General features: G+C 42.3%; 1 protein-coding gene across 10 annotated transcripts in view; it reads right to left on the reverse strand.

Moving 5' to 3' along the window:
* THRB (thyroid hormone receptor beta) overlaps nt 1–19,997 on the reverse strand; it is a 450,111-nt gene that overhangs the window by 161,238 nt on the left and 268,876 nt on the right. For 6 of the 10 annotated variants that reach the window (XM_069088495.1, XM_069088493.1, XM_069088498.1 and 3 more), the window contains exon 3: nt 8,048–8,108. The exons of the other annotated variants lie outside the window; for them this stretch is intronic. The gene's annotated coding sequence lies outside the window, so the exon portion shown is untranslated. The remainder of the gene's footprint in view (nt 1–8,047; nt 8,109–19,997) is intronic. 10 annotated transcript variants of the gene reach the window in all.

Raw genomic sequence — 19,997 nt, forward strand, 5'->3', positions numbered from 1 at the left:
GGGAAATGCTAGGGAAATGATTCTGAGATGCAAAGACGGAGAGTTAGCAGGGTAGACAGTCTTAGGGGGAAGTCTTCATACCAGGGATAGTGAAGAGGGGAGAGGGTGAAAGAAGGGGCCAATGGCATCTGATGATCTGGGCTGGAGACAGGAAGGAGCTGAACTTTCTGATGCAATGCTGACTCCCCTGGGTGGAGAGATTTCAAAAACAAAATCAGTGTGGGTGAGGCAGGAGGGAAGTGAGGGGAAATAAACAAAGCTTCGTTTTTCAGTCCCTTTGGGTGTAGAGCAGCTCTCCATGGTTCTCACATGATCCCTCCCATCTCGGAAATTCTATTGTGCTTAGAAATACAAGGCACCACATGGCATTATCTTAAAATCCTTCTCTATTGATTCCATGCAGCTCAGGTTTGTGGAAGCCCCTGGATGCACTGCAATGACTGACATTCCTAGAGCTTGTAAAAAAAAAAAACACAACTTCCCTTGGAATGACCCCTTGGGGTGAGTGGTACAGGAGAGAGTTCAAATCCTGCCTCACCCTTTGGGTCTATACAACCATGGGCAAGCCATTTTCATCAGGAAAATGGGGCTAATAATACCTGATTCACTCACCTTATGGGATTACTGTGAGCTTCATAAAAGATAATGAATATTTAAAAGCACTATATATTATTAATTGATATCATTATAGTAATTGTTTATATAATAAATAATATTATTTATTAATAAATTAATATTATATATTAAAGCATTATATATTTTTTATACCCACATATTTACAAATATTATTTTATTTTTGTCTAGAACTGTGGCTTCACATGTAAAGAGAACTCCTGTTGTGGAAACTACTTCCACCAATGCAGACTGGTAACTCTTCTCAGGCCCACTGAGACAAAGTAACATGCTTATGGATGGACACTCAGCAAGTATCTCATTGAAGGCAAGACTTAAACCCAGGGTTTGTTGGGTTTTTTTTTTTTTTTGAGTCAGGATCAGTCTCATCATTACTAGTTCCATTTTACAGATGAAAAGATGAGACTGGAGAGGCTGTGACTTGTTCAGACTTACATTGCTCCCAAGCATCAGCAGCAGTATTTGAACCCAGATGCTGTTTCCACATTCAGAGCTCTTTCCACTAAACATGGTTCCCAAATTCCGTAACGGTAGGAGAGATCTTTTATCTGTAATTAATCTGCCAAGGGGCCCATCAAGGAGTTGGGCTTATGGTAGGGACCCAATAACAACTACTGATTGATAAAAATCCTCTTGCTTCCTCCCATGTATTTAACACAATGCTAGGCACAAAGTAGACACTTGATCAATCTCTTTTGATTGAACTTTCTGGAAGAATTTTGCTTCAGGTATTAAAATCTGGTTAATGCAGAAAAATAAAATGGGGGCAGAAACTTTGGGTCTTTGGTATTTCCAAAGACACTAAATGGTTTTGGGACCTGGATGAGCTCTAAGGTAAAATTTCACATTTTCAAATTTCAATTTCAAATCCATGAAATGGACAGTTTTGGAAGTTTCTTTCAGGTCTAATTCTCTGTTTTTATGTATCAATGGGCCACCAGAAGTCACCTATAAACCAAATTACTTGAGCTGTATGACCAAGAAGGAACTGTAGGTAGGGAGTCCCTTGACATTCTCCAGAACCACCCTTGGTCCTTCCATAATCCATCTCCGTGCATTTGCCCTGGCCATCCTGCATGCCTGGAACACATTCCCTTCCCTACCAGCCGCCACCTCACAGAAACCTCTTCTTTCATTCAGTTGCAGCCCAAGTACCATCTTCTGCATGGAGCCTTTTCTAATTCCCCTCAACGGCGAGTGCACCCTCCCAGACTAAGCTGCACTGAGCTACTTTGTAGTTATTTATACTTATTATTTATTTTGTATGTACTTACTGACTTTAAATTAATGCTACATATGTACATGTACCATACATACATGTGTGTCCACACATACACATACACACTTATTTATATGAACTTGTCTCTGCCATTAGAATGTATGTTCATTGTGAGGCAGGATTGTTTCATTCTTTGTACTTGTATCCTGAGAGGCCAGCACTGTGCCTGGACAATTCTGTTGTTAATATTTGGTCATTTCAGTTGAATCCAACAGTTCATAACCCCATTTAGGGTTTTCTTAGCAGAGATACTGGAGGGGTTTGCCATTTCCTTTTCCAGGTCATTTTATAGACGAGGAAAACAAGTGAAGTGACTTGCCCAGGGTCACACAGCTAGTAAGTGCCTGGGGCCAGATTTGAACTCAGGAAGACTCATCTTCCTGACAACGGGCCTAGTGTTTTGTGCACTGTGGCGCTAGCTGGCAGGCTTTGCTTGGCACACAGTAGGCCCTTAATACATACTTAAAAAAAATTTTCAGTTTCAAATTCTCTTCCTCCTTCTAGACCCTCTCCTACCCATTGAGAAGGCAAGTGATATGTTATTAGTTATACATGTGAAGTCATACACAATCTATCTCTATAATAAATACTTTGGGGTTTGCTGATTGATTAATTTGTTGGTTACCTTGAGGTAAGACCCAGAATATTCATCCCACTTTAAGGAAAAGTTACCCTTACTAATGAACTATATTAAATCAATCAATTGACCAGTTGACAAGGGTTTATAAAGTACTTATTATGTGGCAGCCCCCATGCCAGGCACTAGGGACATGAGCACAGAGAACACAACAATTCCTGCTGGGAAAGGGCCTACATTCTACATTTGTGATCCAGTCTCCTCTAATACCGAGAAGAGTATACGTAGCAGGTGCCAAATCAACACAATTATACGAGCAAAGCTTTTTAGCTTCTTAAAATTAGACCTATCAGAGTGATTACATATCATCACATTAGAGTCCCCAAAAGAGCTCCCTCCATCTCCTACTCTGCATGTCTGTCTGTATCAGACACCATATTCACATTAGGGAACCTTTTTGCAACTTTTTATTTAAAAACAAATCCAGTTCATACACCGTCTTCTTCCTTAAAGTGCTCCATGAGGAACAGGACTAAATTAATTTGAAAGTTCCATCTGGACTTGGATGATAATTTGAGGTTGGGTCAGGATACAGGGGCCTCTAAGTGGTGCCATGGTGCATAGTGCACTGGGCCTGGAGTCAGGAAGACTCATCTTCCTAAGTTCAAATACTGCCTCAGATACTCACTAGCTGTGTGACCCTGGGCAAGTCACTTCACCCTGTTTGTCTCAGTTTCCTCATCTGTAAAATGAGCTGGAGAAGGAAATGGAAAACAAAGCAGTCTCTTTGGGGAGAAAACCCCAAATGGGGTCATGGAGAGTCAAACATGACTGAACAGTAACAGGACATAAGGAAGTGAATGAAGATAAAAGTCTTGTAATTTATGAATGTCTAATCATGAAATATGGAAACATGATTATTTATAAGTTATGAAGACCACCAGCTTTATGATAGGAACTCCTTTTGGGTATGGTTGGCTTGGAAGGCACGGAGGCCACTGACAACTCGAAAATTCTACGAAGATAGGGTCCTAGGGCAGCAGAATCCAGAGGATATGGTTTAACATTCTCTACCTGGGCTGTGTGATCTTGGGCAAGTGGCCTCTCAGGCCCTAGGTTTCCTTACTTGTAAAATGGGAGCGGGGGGTCTGGGAGTATTTTAGATCAGTGGTGTGAAACCCGAACAGACATCCATAGACAAGGCTCCCTGCGGACTCCATACTGTCTGAGTTTTAAAATGGAATATTATCTTTGTTTTATTGTATTTTTATCGGTTTTGTTCAATATTTCTCAATTACATTTTACCTGCTTTGGCCACATGCTTGATACCTCTGGTCTAGGAGACCTCCAAAAAGGCCTTCCTTCTCCTTGCAAAGGTAGGATCCCATGGTCTGAGACCCAGGGCAAAATGTTCAAAAGCAAAATGAAACCAAGGACTTTCATTCTCTGAGGTTGCCCCCAAGTTCAACCAAGCAGAAAGGGGCTTGGGCTGTTTCTCACTGCAAATACCACTCTGGGGAAGCCAGGAACAAGGTTTTCACCACATTTTGTTTTGAACTATTAGCAAGGCTACAGGCATTAAAGTAGCCTTAGACCAATCGTTTTCCATAACAAAGTACCCAAGTCCTAGAACTTTCAGTTTGTTGTTTTGAAGGGAAAAGAAAAACCATAGAGAAGCGGGTACTACAAAGTTGGTTTCCATATCAAAGCCCAGAGCCCCTTCTAATTTGCTAGGCAGTTTTCATAGTTTGAAGGAAACATTTTTGAGAAAAACAAACAGAAATGAGTTTAGTTATAGGTTGAGATAATTTTGTTTGTTTTAATAAAAAAAAAAAGGGCTTGATTTTTTCTTATACAAATGGAGAATTAAATGGATGGGTCTGGAAGATCTTGCCTCAGTTGGGAGGATCTCTAAGGGGGGAAATTTGGTCAGGAAGGAGAAAAATAACCTCTTGGATGTCCTGCTGCTTTAGTTTCCAGTCTGGTTGCCTGGACCATGCTTGAAAAAGCAATGGATTTCAAATTATTGGACCCTGGTTCAAATGCCAGCCCTGCCACTTACTACCCATGAGACACTGGGGAAATTGCTTCTTGGGTCTCACTTTTCCTCATTTTGTAAAATTGGGGGGTTGGAACACCAAAGCTTCTATTAAATAGCAGAGGTTTGCGAATGGGCACTGTCTTTGGAATCAGAGGCACCGCGTGAGTTCAGATCTGTCTCTGTTGCTATTACATGGCCTGAGGCGAAACATGCCCTTAAACTGCCTGTGCCTCGGTGTCCTCACCTGTAAAATAAGTGTTGGACCTGACTTCCCTGGAGGACACTTCCAGGCCTAGAGCTATGATCCTAGGATGTCATAATACCTAGGAATGAGAGTCATGATGCAGCCAAGCCTGGCATCTTAATAGAATTGATTTAGGGCTGGTAGAGAACTTAGACACCACCTATTCCAACCTCTCGTTTTACAAATAAGTAAGTGACTCGTCCAGACTTGAAGAGGTCTGTCTGTCTGTCTGAGCTGGAATCTGAACCTAAGTTCTCTGACTCCAGAGATGGCATTCTTTAAAAATCTTCCGACTGCTTAATATCTAATAAACCACTCATTTATTCAGGCAGCATTGAGTTGGCAATTATATATTCCAATTCTAACCATTGCCTTTTTTTTCGGAGGCAACTGGGGGTAAGTGACTTGCCCAGGCTCACAAACCTAGTAGGTATATGAGAGCTGGATTTGAACTCAGGTCCATCTGACTCCAGGGCTGGGCGCTCTATCCACAGTGCCACTTAGCTGCCTCTAACCACTGCCTTTTGCCAAATATTTGTCAAATGCTATTATTCTCTTTGGCCTAGACAGCAAAAAAAAAAAAAGAAAGAAATTCACATGATAACTTTATTATATATTTAAAAGGAATAGCAAGTTGTACATAATAGATTTGCAGTTTCATGGGCAATCACCTTTTTATGATACTGTGTTATGGAAATGCTTGTTTTATTCCATAAATTTAAAAAAAAACGAACATAAAACATTAGTCCTTCCTCTTCTACTTTTTTCTAAATAATTTACATTTTGGGCTAACTCTGGTTTCCTTCCTATTGCCAGTCCTCATACATGCAAGCTAGATAACGTCAGCAAGTGGCATAATGCACCAGGCACTTTGATCCTGGCCAGACTCGGAATTTTCCATTTCAAACCTCAAAGAGAATGCTCCCATGATTTTTTCTTACAGCCCCTTTTAGGGCCAGTGGAAAGAATGACGGATCTGGAGTCAGAGGGTCTGGGTTTGAATCCTAGCTCTGCCATAGATGAAATGAGACCTTGGGTAAGGCACTTCAAGTCAAGTAAACAAGCATTTAGCCAGTGCCCACCATATGCCAGACACTGCGCCAAGCACAGGAAATATAAAAAAAGGCAAAAACAGTCTCCACTTTCAAGGGACTCACAGTCTAATGGAGGAGACAGCATATAAAGAACTTTGTACAAATGAGACACATACAGGATTATAGAACAGACAGAAGGTTCGAGTATTACAGGGCATTGGGAAAGGCTTCTTGCAAAAATGGAATTTGTGTTGAGACTTAAAGGAAGCCAGGAGGTGGAGATGGAGATGGAGAGAATTCTGACCACGGTGGATAGCCAGGAAAAAAACAAACACACCCTAACAGCTTTGGTCTCAGTTTATGCATATATAAAATAAGAGTCAAGGGGCTAAGGATCAAATTTTGCCCCTATAATTTACTGCCTGTGTGTTCAGTCATTTTTAGTCATGCCTGACTCTTCACAAAGGTTTTCTTGTCAAAAAAAGTGCTTTGTCATTTCCTTCTTGAGCTCATTTTACAGATGAGGAAACTGAGGCAAACAGGGTGAAGTGACTTGCCCAGGGTCACACAGCTAGGAAGTATATGAGGCTGGATTTGAACTCAGGAACACTCCTGACTCCAGGCTTAGTGCTTTGTCCACTGAGCCACCCAGCTGTCCACTGTCTGTGGGACTTTGGGAAAATCACCTCACCTCTCAGCGTCCCGGTTTCCTCATTTGTAAAATGAGGGGCTTGAACAAGATGACCTCTAAGGTATCTCCTAGCTCTAAAACTATGACCTGATTCATAAAGGCCTTAGCAAATGTCTACAGTTGAATTAGGACATGGCCACTATTCAGGGGTGTGGAAATTCTCTTAGCTGGTTTTCTTCATTCCTCCTTACCCCTCACACACTCATAAAGCTTGTTAAAATACTCTCAAATGAGGGGCAGCTAGGTGTCACAGTGAATACAACATCAGCACTGGAGTCAGGAAGACCTGAGTTCAAATCTGGACTCAGATATTTGACACACTAGCTGTGTGACCTTGGGCAAGTCACTCAACCCCAACTGCTTTGCTTTCCCCCTTACAAAAAAAATACTCTCAAATACCTGTCATTTAAATACAAATTTCTTCCCCCTAATTAGTTTAAGCAAGAATATAGAAACTGTTGTGCCCTTCGCCATCCAATGAAACATATGCTAAACATAAACATAAGTGTTTTTTATAAAACATCGATCACTTATGAATTAGGAGAAACCCTGGAAACTCTAAAAGATCTATGTTTAGGGGAATTAAAACCAATCTTACTTTACACTCTGTCCAACAAACATGCGCCATGCTAAGTCAAGAAGGGCTGACATAATTCCCCAGTGTCATGGACAACAGGACCGCTGGGCACCCTAGGGATGCTGGGGGATACAGCACTACCCTTCTTAAGTCTATCTCATTGAGGGTAACTCCATATTAGTGCCAAAGGGGGCTTGGTGTCCGTCCCCGCCAGAGACAGAATGTATGGGAAGAGATGGGAGGCTTCTGATGTTCTGATAGTCTGTGATAACACAACCTATGAAGTCAACCAATCAATCAATATTTATTAAATACTTACTATATGCCAAAGAAAAAAATGAGTCTATTGAGCAGCTACTCAACATAACCCAGCACGGATCTAGTCCCCCTGGGTTAGTAGGCATCATGGGTTCCAGGTTTCTTATGAAAAGATGAGGATGAAGGAAATTTGCTTTAAATCAATTTTAAGGCTCAAGTTATCTTGGCAGCTGCCAAGGATCATAGCTTGAACTCTTTAAAATCATATTCATAGCACCTACATGAGGATTACTTCACAAATGGAAACCTTAATTACTTGGCATCCAGAATCCTCTAAATTTGGTGCCCTGGGGAAAAGACCCATTGCCCCACCCTGGTTACACCTTTGATGCCAGCTCTATACATAGAGACCTCAGGAGAAAGAATTTCTAAGACATCACTAATAGTCATCTGATTAATACTAGATTTCCAACTGGATGACCCGCTGCTCTCATTGTATAAAAAGATGTGGTCTCTGTCCTCAGGAAGGTGGCATGGTTTGGGACAGTGACTCACCCCATGGCTGGACATGGAAACATGGCAACATTCACCTGGTACTTCATGATGAAGGCATTGGCTCGGCTGGTTTTCCACATGCATGCACGACTTGCCTAGTCATCAAATAACTGAGACATGTAATGCAAGGGAGGAAGATTCTGGGTCCAATAACTTACCAAGGTTATCTCCAGGGACGAGAGGCAACATTGCTACTGAGGTCAAGGAGGGTGGGAGTTCCTACAGGAAATGAAAGACAAGGGCTGCCTGTTAGAATGGGGAAGTGCAAGCAGTGGATTTCCACTGTCCCTGATGATGGGACATTAACCTTAATGCATTTGCAAAGCAAGTTCCGTCCAGTATCTCCTCTGATTCTCACAGTTACACAATAAGCTTATTATTGTCCCCATTTTACTGATGAGGTAACTGACGCTGGAAGAGGTGGAGTCATTCAGTCAGGGTCCCACAGCTAGTGTCTGAAGCAGGCCGGGAACTCAGGTCTTTCTGACTCCAGTCCCAGGGATCTATCCACTGAGCCAGTCAACAACCTATATCCAGAGGGACTCTGTATGGATTTAATGTTATTCTATTCGAAGAAATGTAAATTCACTGATAAAGCATTAACATATTCAAATGTGCACCCCCCCCCCAAAGCGGTAACTTTGTTGTTTAGTCCTTCCAACTCTTTTTGACTTCTTTTTTTGGGTTTTCTTGGCAGAGATAATGGAGTGGTTTGCCATTTCCTTCTGAGGCCAACAGGGCTAAGTGACTTGCCCAGGGTCACACAGCTAGTCAGTGTCTGAAGCTAGATTTGAACTCAGGAGGATGAATCTTCCTGACTCAAGGCCCAGTGCTCCATCCATTGCCCTACCTAGCTGCACCCAGGTAGCTTATACCAATACTGGCTCCTCCTTTATCTTGACTGTCAATTGTCTTCCCCTCAGACATATTAGGGAAGTGTGTTGTGGTAGAAATAACACTGAGGTCAGAGTTAAGAACACTAAACTACAAATCCCAATGTTGCTGGTACTCACTACCTGTGTTACCTTGGGCAGGTCATTTTACCTGAGAATAAGACCTCAGTTTCTTAATCTGTAAAATAAGGACATATACCTGTAGCAGACTGTCTTTTTTTTTTTTTTTAGGGGAGAGAGGAGAAGGACCGCACCCATGATTTCTCCTTCATAGGGAGTTCTGAGTGATAACCTTCCTTTTCCAAGGCAGATCACACCTTCTGTGGCATTTCTATGCCCTCAGCGAGTCCCTCTAGGGCACAGAGATGTTAAGTGATTCCCCCAGGATCACAGAGTCACAAAGTATCAGAAGAACTTGAATGCAGGGCTTTCTGACTGACGCCATCATCTCCCTATCCACTAGCTTGATGTGAAGGTCAAATAAAGTCATCTCTAGAAAAGGCTCTGAAATCTTTCAAGCATGATTTAAATGCCAGTTATCATTATGTCTAGTGTTCCCTCACCTCCCAGGCCTAGCAGCTCCCAAAAGAGAGAACAATGTGGTTCGTTTACATCATGAGCTCATGGAAACATGGTGAAAGTTTAATAAAGCAAGCCCCAGCCCCCACGCCATGTCTACCACACCCCATATGCTTTGGGCCTGAAAGACGATGTGGGATCACACAGCTAAGTGAAAGTCGGAGGTGGGAGGAGAACCTGGGTCTTTCTGATTCCAAGTACACCATTTCAGCCAATCTGAAACAATGCCTCCCCAGTATGGGAGAACAGACCCAGGACTCCTGATGGTGCCTTGCCCAGCAGAGCACTTCCAGTGACTGAGAAATGCAGGCCAGTGGAAGCACGGCTATCCATTCTGGGACATGGCTCTTTCCTACCTGTTCTAACAAGCATCGCTAAGTAAAGCTGGGGCAACTAGGTGGATAGAGTGCCAGGCCTGAAGTCAGGAAGCCTCATCTCCCCGAGTTCAAATCTGGCCTCAGACACTTCCTAGCTGTGTGACCCTGGGAAAGTCACTTAACCTTGTTTGCCTCAGTTTCCTCCTCTGTAAAATGAGCTGCAGAAGGAAATGGTAACCTATTCCAGTAACTTTGCCAAGAAAACCCCAAATGGGATCACAGATAGTTGGACATGACTGAAATGATTAAACACCAACATCAAAGTAAAGCTGTTCATGTTTAAGCAGAGAAAACACACTAGCAAAATGGAAATGGAAGAGTTGCTGCCCAATTTACTGGAGAAAATGAAGTGGGAAGGGCAAGTCTGAGTTGGGGAGGAGTGGGGGGGATAGAACGCAGCCTAATTATCCAAATAAACAGAGAGTAAGAAGATCCCAGCAACCATTTAATCAAATCAGCTAGAAGGCTTGGGTGCTAACATTATGGGGATCTATCTATAATGGCATTACTCAGACCAGCGCGTAATTAGATCCACTCAAACCCTGCCAGCCAAGGCTTAAGGGAGAGTTGGTGGCATCTGGACAATTCTTGTAAAGCCTGAAAATGAAATGCATCCACAGTGATGGGCCAGTCTGACAGATGTTGGAGATTGGAATCAGCTCATAGCTTAGGAAGACTGCCCAGTGGCGGAAGGGGACCCAGTTTAGGAGTCAGGAGAACTGAGTTCTGGCTTAACAAACTCTGAACAACCAATGGTATGACCACAGGCAAGCTGCTTAATGTTTCTAGACCTCAGTTTCCCTAGATGCATCATGGTGGTTGTAAAAGTGTTGGATTGGATTTCTATTATATTATAGCTCTGAATGTTCTATGGCTCTGAGACCACAAATGAGAACCTTTAGGAATTCATAGAATCGTGGATTTTGAACTGGAGGGCACCAGAGAGCTCATCTGGCCAGCAGCAAGTGTGGTGCAATGGAGAATGTAGGTTTGAATGGGTTGGCACTTACTACCTGTGCAATGAGCAAATCACCCAATATCTCTTGGGACTCAGATTCTTTCGCTGCAGAAATACCCAACCTCTCTGGACCCTTTCAGTTCTACACCTAGGTTCCTATGATCTCTCTCTGTTTCTTTGGCTGTAAAAATGAGATGGTTAGACAAGATAAACTCAACAATTTCTTCTAGCTCTAAATTTTGGCTGCATGAATTATTTCATCATACTTTTTTTCCTTTGGCGAGAGTAGGGTCCAAGGTAACAAGGGGGCACTGGATACCTGAAGGTCACTGGACTAGGGAAAAATTAGGCCAGAAAGTGGAGTTAATAAGAGTGGAGATAGATGGATTCTATTGTCATCACTGGTTTTTGTTTTCCTGGGGCTTGCCTTACTCCTGGCTTCTATCTGTAAACATTCTTCCCGGTGGGGTCTACACGCCATTGCCCACCTTTGGGAGTTAGGATTTAGTGACAGAGAAGGATTTTACTTCCTCATCTGTTTCAAAATGAAATCATTTTTTTTCCAGGACATTTTGAACCTCGGCCTGAATGCATTTTGCTCATGGAAATGCCAAATAGGTCATAACATTCTCTCTCTTTCCCAGCCAATCTCATGAGATTAGCAGCTCTGGAAATTGGAAAAATAAAAAGATGACAGTGAAGGAAAGGTTTTGACCTCTTTGGAATTTTACCATCAAGTCCAGGGACATCCCAGACTGCTGCTAAATTTGAAAGAATGACCATCTGAACCAACTCGGCAGGGTAGGTTACGGAGGGCTTTTCAGCAGGGCTGGGAGAGTTCTTCATGCCCTTTGAAAAGCAGCTCTCCAAAAGGGGAAGGGTAAACATCAGATAACTGAGTCTCTTCTCTGGGAATCAAAGTCTTTGGACCATTTGGGCCCAGGAGACCTTGGCCTAATTTTCCCAATCAAGGAAATAATTTTTAATGAATGGACATTGTGTCTGTAACCCAACACTGCTTTCCTACTAAGAAGAAGAAAGACCAAACAGTAGAAAGAAGGACCCAAAGCTTGAAGCCTCTCTCTAACATCAATTTCCAACAGAATTATAGAATGGAAGGGTCTAGGTCTCATTTCCTCTAATTGTAAAATGAGGGAATTAGAACACCAGGGAGATCTAGATTCAAATCCCTCCTCAGACATTCGGCAAGACACTGGCACTCCTTAGGTCTCAGTTTCCTTAGGTCTCAGTTTCCTCATCTGTAAAATGAGGAGATTGGACAGGAAGACCTCTTCCAGATTGAAATCTCATGCTGTGATCCCGTGTCCTTGAAGGTCCCTTTCAACCCTAAATCTGTCATCCTATGCCTTGGGAGTTATTTGGTCCAACCCATACCTGAACACAAATTCCCAAAATATCAGACAGATTTTTATTCAAGACCTCCATTCCATTTAGGAACATTTTATGGGATTTTCCCCAATAGATCAAACTTAAAATTGTCTCTCTGGAAATTATTTCACTGTTTCTAGTTCTCAATTCTGAGACTAAGACTTCATGACAGCCCTTCAAACACTTGAGGACAGCTACCATCATAACTGACCTACTCCCTCATGCCAGCCTTCTCTTCATCAGGCTAAAAATTCCCATTTCCATTGAGTGATCCACATATGGCACGAAACGGAGGCCTCCACCATCCTGGCTACTCTCCTCTGATTACATTCTGGTTCAGCGTCATCAAGCTCAAATTGAAAAGGGGCCACTAATCCACACAGAAGGATCCTTGCAGGCCGCATATTGACATGGTTTTAAAATGTAAATTTATCTGCTTTGTTGTATTTTTTATTCATTTTTAAAAATGTTTTCCAATGACATTTTAATCTGCTTCCGCTGCTCTTGGGAAGGTTGTAGGCTGTATGCGACCCAAGAGTCATGTGTTCTGAGTTCTCTGTTCTAGCTGACTAAAATGAGGTCCCGATGCATCTCAATGCAATCTAACCAGGGCGGAGCCACAAGAGGACTGCTCCCTCCTGCTCCCTGGACATCACTCTTCTCTCGATATAAAGGCCGACACTGAATTTGCTTTCTTGGTTGCCAACATTGCACTGGTCTTTTCTCTATCCCAGCTCATCTTATTCAGTTTGGTCCAGCATACTGAGATACTTCTGGATCCCACCTCTCATCCCATCTCCTTCCTGGCTTTGTCTCATCCTCCTGTTGACGAAATTTCTGCCTTGATCCAAGTCACTGATACACATGTAAAAAGCCCAGGGTAAAATACAGATCATTGAGGCCCTTACTTGGGCCAACAGGACCCGCCACTCAACCAGCTCTAACCCCATCTCATGGTCTTATTACTGGCCAACCAGCATCATTCCACCTTCACTGCAAGAAGATTATGAGTGACTTTATCAAATGTTTTGCTGAAATATAAAAAAATATAAATATAAAAATACCTATAGCATTTCCCTGATCAAACAATAATAATAGTTAATAATACATAGCATCACAGCATAAAGATTATATATAACATTTAATATATAACATAATTGGGCACTTGAAGATTTGTAAAGCACGTTACATGTCATTCTATCTTCACAACAACCCTGTGAAGTAGTTGATATTATTATTGCTATTTTAGAGATGAAGCAGCTGAGGCTGAGATGCTTCAAGGCATCCAATTAAATTAAATCTCATTAAAGGAACATAGTTAAGTAAGTGCCTGCGGGAAGATTTTAACCCAGGTCTTCTATAATCCAAGCCCAACACCCTAGTTACTACACCCCTTATCGGCCTCGATCATAAAAATAATACGAAGAACAAACATTCATAAATCTTTTACATGTATTATCTCATATGATTCCCCAACAACCCTGGGAAGTAGCTGCTATTATTATCCTATCTTGTACATGATGAAACTGAGCCTAAGACAGGTTAAGTGACTTGCCCAGGGTCACACAGCTAGAAAGCACTTATCGGAGACAGGATTTGAACTTAGGTCTTCCTGATTCCCTAGTCTACCACTCTCTTCACTGTGCTACCAGAAAAGGGGGGAGTAGAGAGGGGATAAACTGACTTCAATGCAATGCAGGGAAGTGCCCACAAAGCTTATTAGGTAATGTGTGTATCATAAATGAAGACACTCAAGCGAAAGGTGTAGTAACTTTGAAAGATACAAAATCAAAGCCATATACGCTGAGCACGTATTATGTGCAAAGACAGCTCTGTTTCTGTCTGGTGGCTCTGTGACTCTACTGGCCCTCATTTTATATAGCAATTAGTGGAAAGCACTGAATGTAGGGTCTGGGAGCCGATGGAAGATTCTGCCTGTCAAGACCAGCAGGGCGTACTTTATGTCCAAGATCACTCCATGACTTCACCAAGGGCACTTTCTATTGTTTTTCTGGTGTTTGGTCTACCCACACCCTCTCACCCGGTCCCCTTGTGACCACACTCACACTTGTACAGCAGGGACAGCCTGGGTGAGAGGTGGAGACTACTTCAAGTAGGCTGGCAAAGCCAATGGCTGCTTAGCACAACAGATCAGTCCTAGAGCCCTTCTCCTTCAGCTTATTTCTAGTTTTAGCCTTGGCTACGTGCATCTTTTTGGGAACTGGTCAAATAACTCAGACCCTCAGAAAGGACACCAGGGTCTTCAGGCATATCTTTCATTTCAACTACTCATGTCCTACCTTCTTGGTGAGATAACAGTCTTCTTCCTTATTGGAGTTTAGTGATTACTCAGCCCTTTGAACTTTTCATGAAGGTTTGATAACACACACACACACACACACACACACACAAAGGCAGAATTCTGTATTATTTTTAAACCAAATATGGCTTTATATAGACTCCCAGGGATCCTTATTGTAATGTAATATTTACTCAGTCCTTTGAACCCTTCATGAAGGTTCGATAGCACACACACACACACACATACACTCACATACACACTTACACATGCACACACACACAGAGGCAGAATTCTGTATTATTTTTTAAAGTGTCTGGGCTCCAAATAAGGCTTTATGCTGACGCCCAGGGATCATACTTGGATGATCCAGCTTATGACATCACCATACAGACATTCCCTTATCCATGTTCCATTTTAAGGCTCAAGCAAATGGAAATTAGGAATCCCACAATCATTTTCTTTCAAAGTCAAGTTCAAAGAATACAGTACCATTTTGGGCATGAAGATTTTCCCGATCCCTACTAGCTGTTAATTCTATCTCCATTGCTCTCCAAATCACAACGTCTATAATTTTGTGCTATGGAATGTTGAACTTGGTCTACCAATCTTGGAGACACAGGATCTCAGTTCAAATCCTGACTGCCTATGTAGCCTTGGGCTAGTCACTGAATCTCTATGAATCCAAGTTTCCTCAAATATGAAATGAGAGAGTTGGACTGGATGACCTCAAAGGATATTCTTTCTCAGTAGAATCACCCAGTCAGTCAAGGGCTCACAGAAGCAGATCTAGAGGAGGCCTCATAGGCCATCTTGCCCAAACCTTTTATTTCATAGATGAAGAAACTGGAGTCCAGAATGGCAGCTGAAATTCTCCCAGGTACCGTGTTTCCCCAATAATAAGACCTATCCCGAAAATAAGCCCTCCCCTTACTGTGTAAGATTCCTCTAAAATAAGTCCTCCCCCGAAAATAAGCCCTATTGAGATTGCTACTGTAATGAAGGTGATCCCCTGCGCTACACGCTACATTACGATACCCTCTGTATGCACTGTCCCCCCACCCCCGTGAAATGCACGCCGCGCTCCGAGCTGCATCCAATCAGAGCTGCAGCAGTGAGCGCGTCATCCTGTTCTTCCCCAGTGATTTGCTTATTGAATAAAGGTACATTTTTTGTTCACATTTACCTGTTTATTAAAATTGCTGTCAATGTTCATTAAAATAAGCCCTCCCCTGAAAATAAGCCCTCTGGTGTTTTTCTGTCCAAAAAAATTAATAAGACAGTGTCTTATTATCGGGGAAACACGGTAGTAGGTATGAGGGCCAGGATTCCAGTCTCAGACTCTCCATCCTGAGGACTTCCTTTTTATCCCCTGCTACTCTGCTGGCATTGTTTAGAGATTTCTTATGTGGAGTATAGGATAACACTACTATCCTAAAACAGTGTAGTGGATAGAGTGTTGGGCCTAGAGTCAGGAAGACTCATTTTCCTGAGTTCAAATCCAGCCTCAGACACTTAGATGAGTAACCCTGAGTCACTTACCCCTGCTGGCCTTAGTTTACTCATTTATAAAATGAGATGGAGAAACAAATGGCAAACCACTCCAGTGCCTTTGCCAAGAAAACTCCAACTGGGATCTTGAAGAGTCAGATATGACTGGAATGATCAAAGAACACCAATAAACTGGGGCCGTGGCAAACTTACTTCTGATCTTGGCTTGTCTCCTTTGGGATCCCTTACAAGAGCTAATCGCACACACACACAGTACATTACATTAAGACATTACCTATGTTAACTCGCTTTATACATATTTCGGCTTAAATACTATTTTCTGGTTACTCAGGCATAAGGAGTGGTTGATTTCTGAACACAGGAAAACGTGGTGGCTAAGCTTAGGTTCCTAAGAAGGACACCAAGGCTTTCTTTTGCTTTGCTCAGTTTGTGTGTACATAAAGGATCTGTGATTTCCGTAGTGTGGGAAATCCCTCCACCTAAGCAGATTTCAACCCTCTCTCTGGGCTATGATTTAGGAGAGAAGTTTAAGAAGGTCTCCTGAGACACACAGGAATTTAGTGAAGAATATAGGATAGGAAGGATAGGAAGGGTCACATGTAGGATTGGAACCCAGGTCTTCTGAATCCAAGTGCAGCAGTCTCTCTACTATCCCATATGGCATGTGAGTTGAACACACACACAGTCATCCACTGGATACATGTATTTATACATACATACATCACTTACTGGTGATAGTCTACAAAAGTATAATTTTAATTACTTATATAAAGCTCCATATGCACACACATATATTACATACATTTGTTGTTCAGTCCTTTCAGTCATGTCTGACTCTTCCTGACCCTGTTTGGAGTTTTCTTGGCAAAGATACTGGAGGGGTTTGCCATTTCCTTCACCAGCTCATTTTACAGATGAGGAAACTGAGGCAAACAGGGTGAAGTGACTTGCCCAGGGTCACACAGTTAGTAAGCATCTGAAGCTGGATTTGAACTTGGGTCCTCCTGAGTCCAGGCCCAGAGCTTTATCCCTTAGTCCTGTATTAGACTATAACTATTTCTCTTTACATTACTAGTCCAGAAAGACTTTCGTCTGTAAAGATGCTTTAAAAGCTTCTTTAGGGCAAAGCCTACGGTTTGCCCATCTTTGTCATTCTCAGAGTGCAGCACAGTGCGTCGTACCAAGGAGGTGAAAATTCTGCATTGATTGAATTGTGTATAAACAAATTGGGCTGATGTTTTGATATCATTACTGTAGAAGAATGGTAAATAGCAGAATGAAAAATCAATGGAAAATACTACACAGCATATGTTTGCAAATTTGGATAAAACCTTATAGAGACTAAGGATTTCAAAACAGGCTGGATATTCCTAATGTTTAATAGTTGTAGATGTGGGAGAACGTCCATCAGGGTATTTTTTGTTTGTTTGCTTCAGATCTACTCTTCATTCTGTATTTCTACAATTTTTTTAGGTGGGGGGGAAGATTGATCTGTAACTGATTTTATTTGGGATGGTTTTATTGGGGGTGCTAAGTAACAAAAAAGGCAGATAGGTGGCACAGTGGATAGAATGCCAGGCCCAGAGTCAGGACGACCTGACTTCAAATTTGACCTAAGACACTTACAAGCTGTGTGACCTTGGGCAAGTCAGGTAACCCTGTTTGCCTTGGTTTCCTCATCTGTAAAATTAGCCGGAAAAGGAAGTGGCAAACCACTCTAATATCTTTGCCAAGATAACCCCAAAAGGGGTCCTGACTGAAAACATTATTAAGCGACAATAATAAGTAAAAAAAAAAAGGTCCTTGAAATAATTTATTACAAATGGGTAAGATGGGGAGGAGATTGTTGTCTCTCTCTTAGTCTAGGAAGGCTTTTTGGAGGATGTGGGATCAGGATAGTAGAGGACAGGAATGTTACAGTGTTTCCACTGGAGAAACTAGAAAAGAAGAAGGTTCCAGGAAAAAACCAAACTGATATAAAAGCAAACATCGCAGAGACTCCAATAACATATATGTTTTTACAAAATATAATAGTCTATATACACACACCACATACATGTATATATACACATATGCATATGTGCACACACATGTGTGTATATACATACGTGTGTATTTTAAAAAGCTTCATCTCTTACTCTTTTTCGGTTCTTGGGTTTATAATTAGCCCAAGAAGAACTAGAAAATCAGGTTATGTTTCTGAGAAATATCTAAGGTTTGCTCAAGTGGCAAGGAGAAAATGATTATCTTATTAAGTTTGGTAAGGAAAACATCAGCCCCTCATTCGATGAACCAAGGTCAGAATCAGGAAAGAGGTGGAAATGAAAGCACTAGGAAATGAGTACTCCTGCAGTTTACTCCCTTCCCCTCTCTGGGTTTTATCTGTAAAATGCATTTCTAGATAATTTCCAAAGCTCCTTCTGGATCGAAATTCCACAATCCACCAACTTAATTTAAATTTACATAGGAAGTTTATTCTCAGAAGTTCAAATCAAGCTCTCATTTAATGGTAGCCCATATTTCCAGTCAAGTGTAAGGTGGCAGTATGACTTTTATTTTTGTTCTGTTTTATAGCCGTGGATACTAAGGCATTGGCGTTGGGTGACTTGCCCCAACATGGAGCTGGTTAGGAGTGGTGCCAAGCCTTCTATTGCTTAATGTACCACATTTCTCATTCTACTACACTGTTTCTTCACACATAATTTTCCCTCAAAGTGTCTTTGGAACTGAAACTTGGCATTCTGGGTCTCATTGTGAACAGAAACTTTGGCTTTGAAAAGGAAAATAAGAGATAAAATATTTGGCTGGTTTCATATATGTACAAGGGGTAAAAGTGATTTCTGAGGCACAAACAGCTCAAAATTGAATGCAGACATTTAATTAAAAACTTATTTGGGAAGGTCACCCAGGCTTTCTGGGTCTCCATTTCCCAATCTGTGAAAAAAGTAGACGAATCTCCAAGGTCTTTTCCCGGTTTGAAGATTCTGTGAACTTGATGGATTTTAAAGACAACTCTCAGTTTCTCAGGCTTGCTGCTGGTCATTTGGGGTGGGGAGTCAGTTTCTGAAGCACAAGCAGGAGAAGGAAAGGGAGGTGTCATTTTGGGTAACAAGCCTGGTCTTGACAAAACTAAGATCAAGGCACTTTGGCCGCTGACCTGATACAGATTCAGGCAGCCTGGAAATAACGATGCTGGCTTTTGTTTGGGTGTCCAGAATGACCTTTCAAAAGCTGAGCAATCTGGCCCCTGCTCAATTCTCGCCTGCCAAATTCTTGGATTTTTTTTTGAACTGCTGGTGCAAAAAAGACTGTGGTGAGGCCTGTGACTGCCCCTGACATAACAAAGTATTTATTAGTGCCCTTCCACCCCACCCCCTCCTCTCCCCACTTCTGGCTGTCAGGAAGGGGACAGAAGGGACACCCTGGAGAAGGTGTGTGCCCTTTCGGGCTGTTGGCCTCTCGGTCCCTCCCAGGGCATCCAGCTGCTGAAGGAGAAGAAGGGACACTGGCCCCTTTGGCTTCTGTCACTTCCCTTTCCATGTTCTCCAGAACCCATGTTGGTTAAGAACAGCAGATGTACTCTAGGGCCATAATTTGGGGAAGTGCTTTAAGGTATCTGACACACCAGTGACTTCAACTTCTGATCTATTGTGTGTGTGTGTGTGTGTGTGTGTGTGTGTGTGTGTTTGTGTGTGTGTGTGTATGGTTTCCTCCCTGGTAGAACACAAGCTCTGGGAGTCAATTCAAGTTGAATAGGGCTTAAAGATGGGCTTCTCCAAACCATCAACCCTTCTCTCTCTGCCTCTACTACCCAAGCTGCCACTGGGAGAGAGAGAGACAGAGAGACAGAGAAAGACAGACAGAAACAGAGAGAGACAGAGACAAAGAGACAGAGAGAGACAGAAACAGAGAGACAGAGAGAGAAAGAGAGAGAGGGGGGGGCGAGGGAGAGACAGAGAGAGAGGAGATAGAGATACAGAGAAAGACAGAGGGGGAGGCGAGGGAGAGAGAGAGACAGAGAGGAGACAGAGATACAGAGAAAGAGAGAGAGAGGGAGAGAGAGAGGGGAGAGAGAGAGAGAGAGAGAGAGAGAGAGAGAGA

The sequence above is a fragment of the Petaurus breviceps genome, unplaced genomic scaffold (genome assembly GCF_028583685.1).
Source record: "Petaurus breviceps papuanus isolate PSGF00001 unplaced genomic scaffold, PetGlider_PUasm1.0 185, whole genome shotgun sequence".
Taxonomy (NCBI): domain Eukaryota; kingdom Metazoa; phylum Chordata; class Mammalia; order Diprotodontia; family Petauridae; genus Petaurus; species Petaurus breviceps.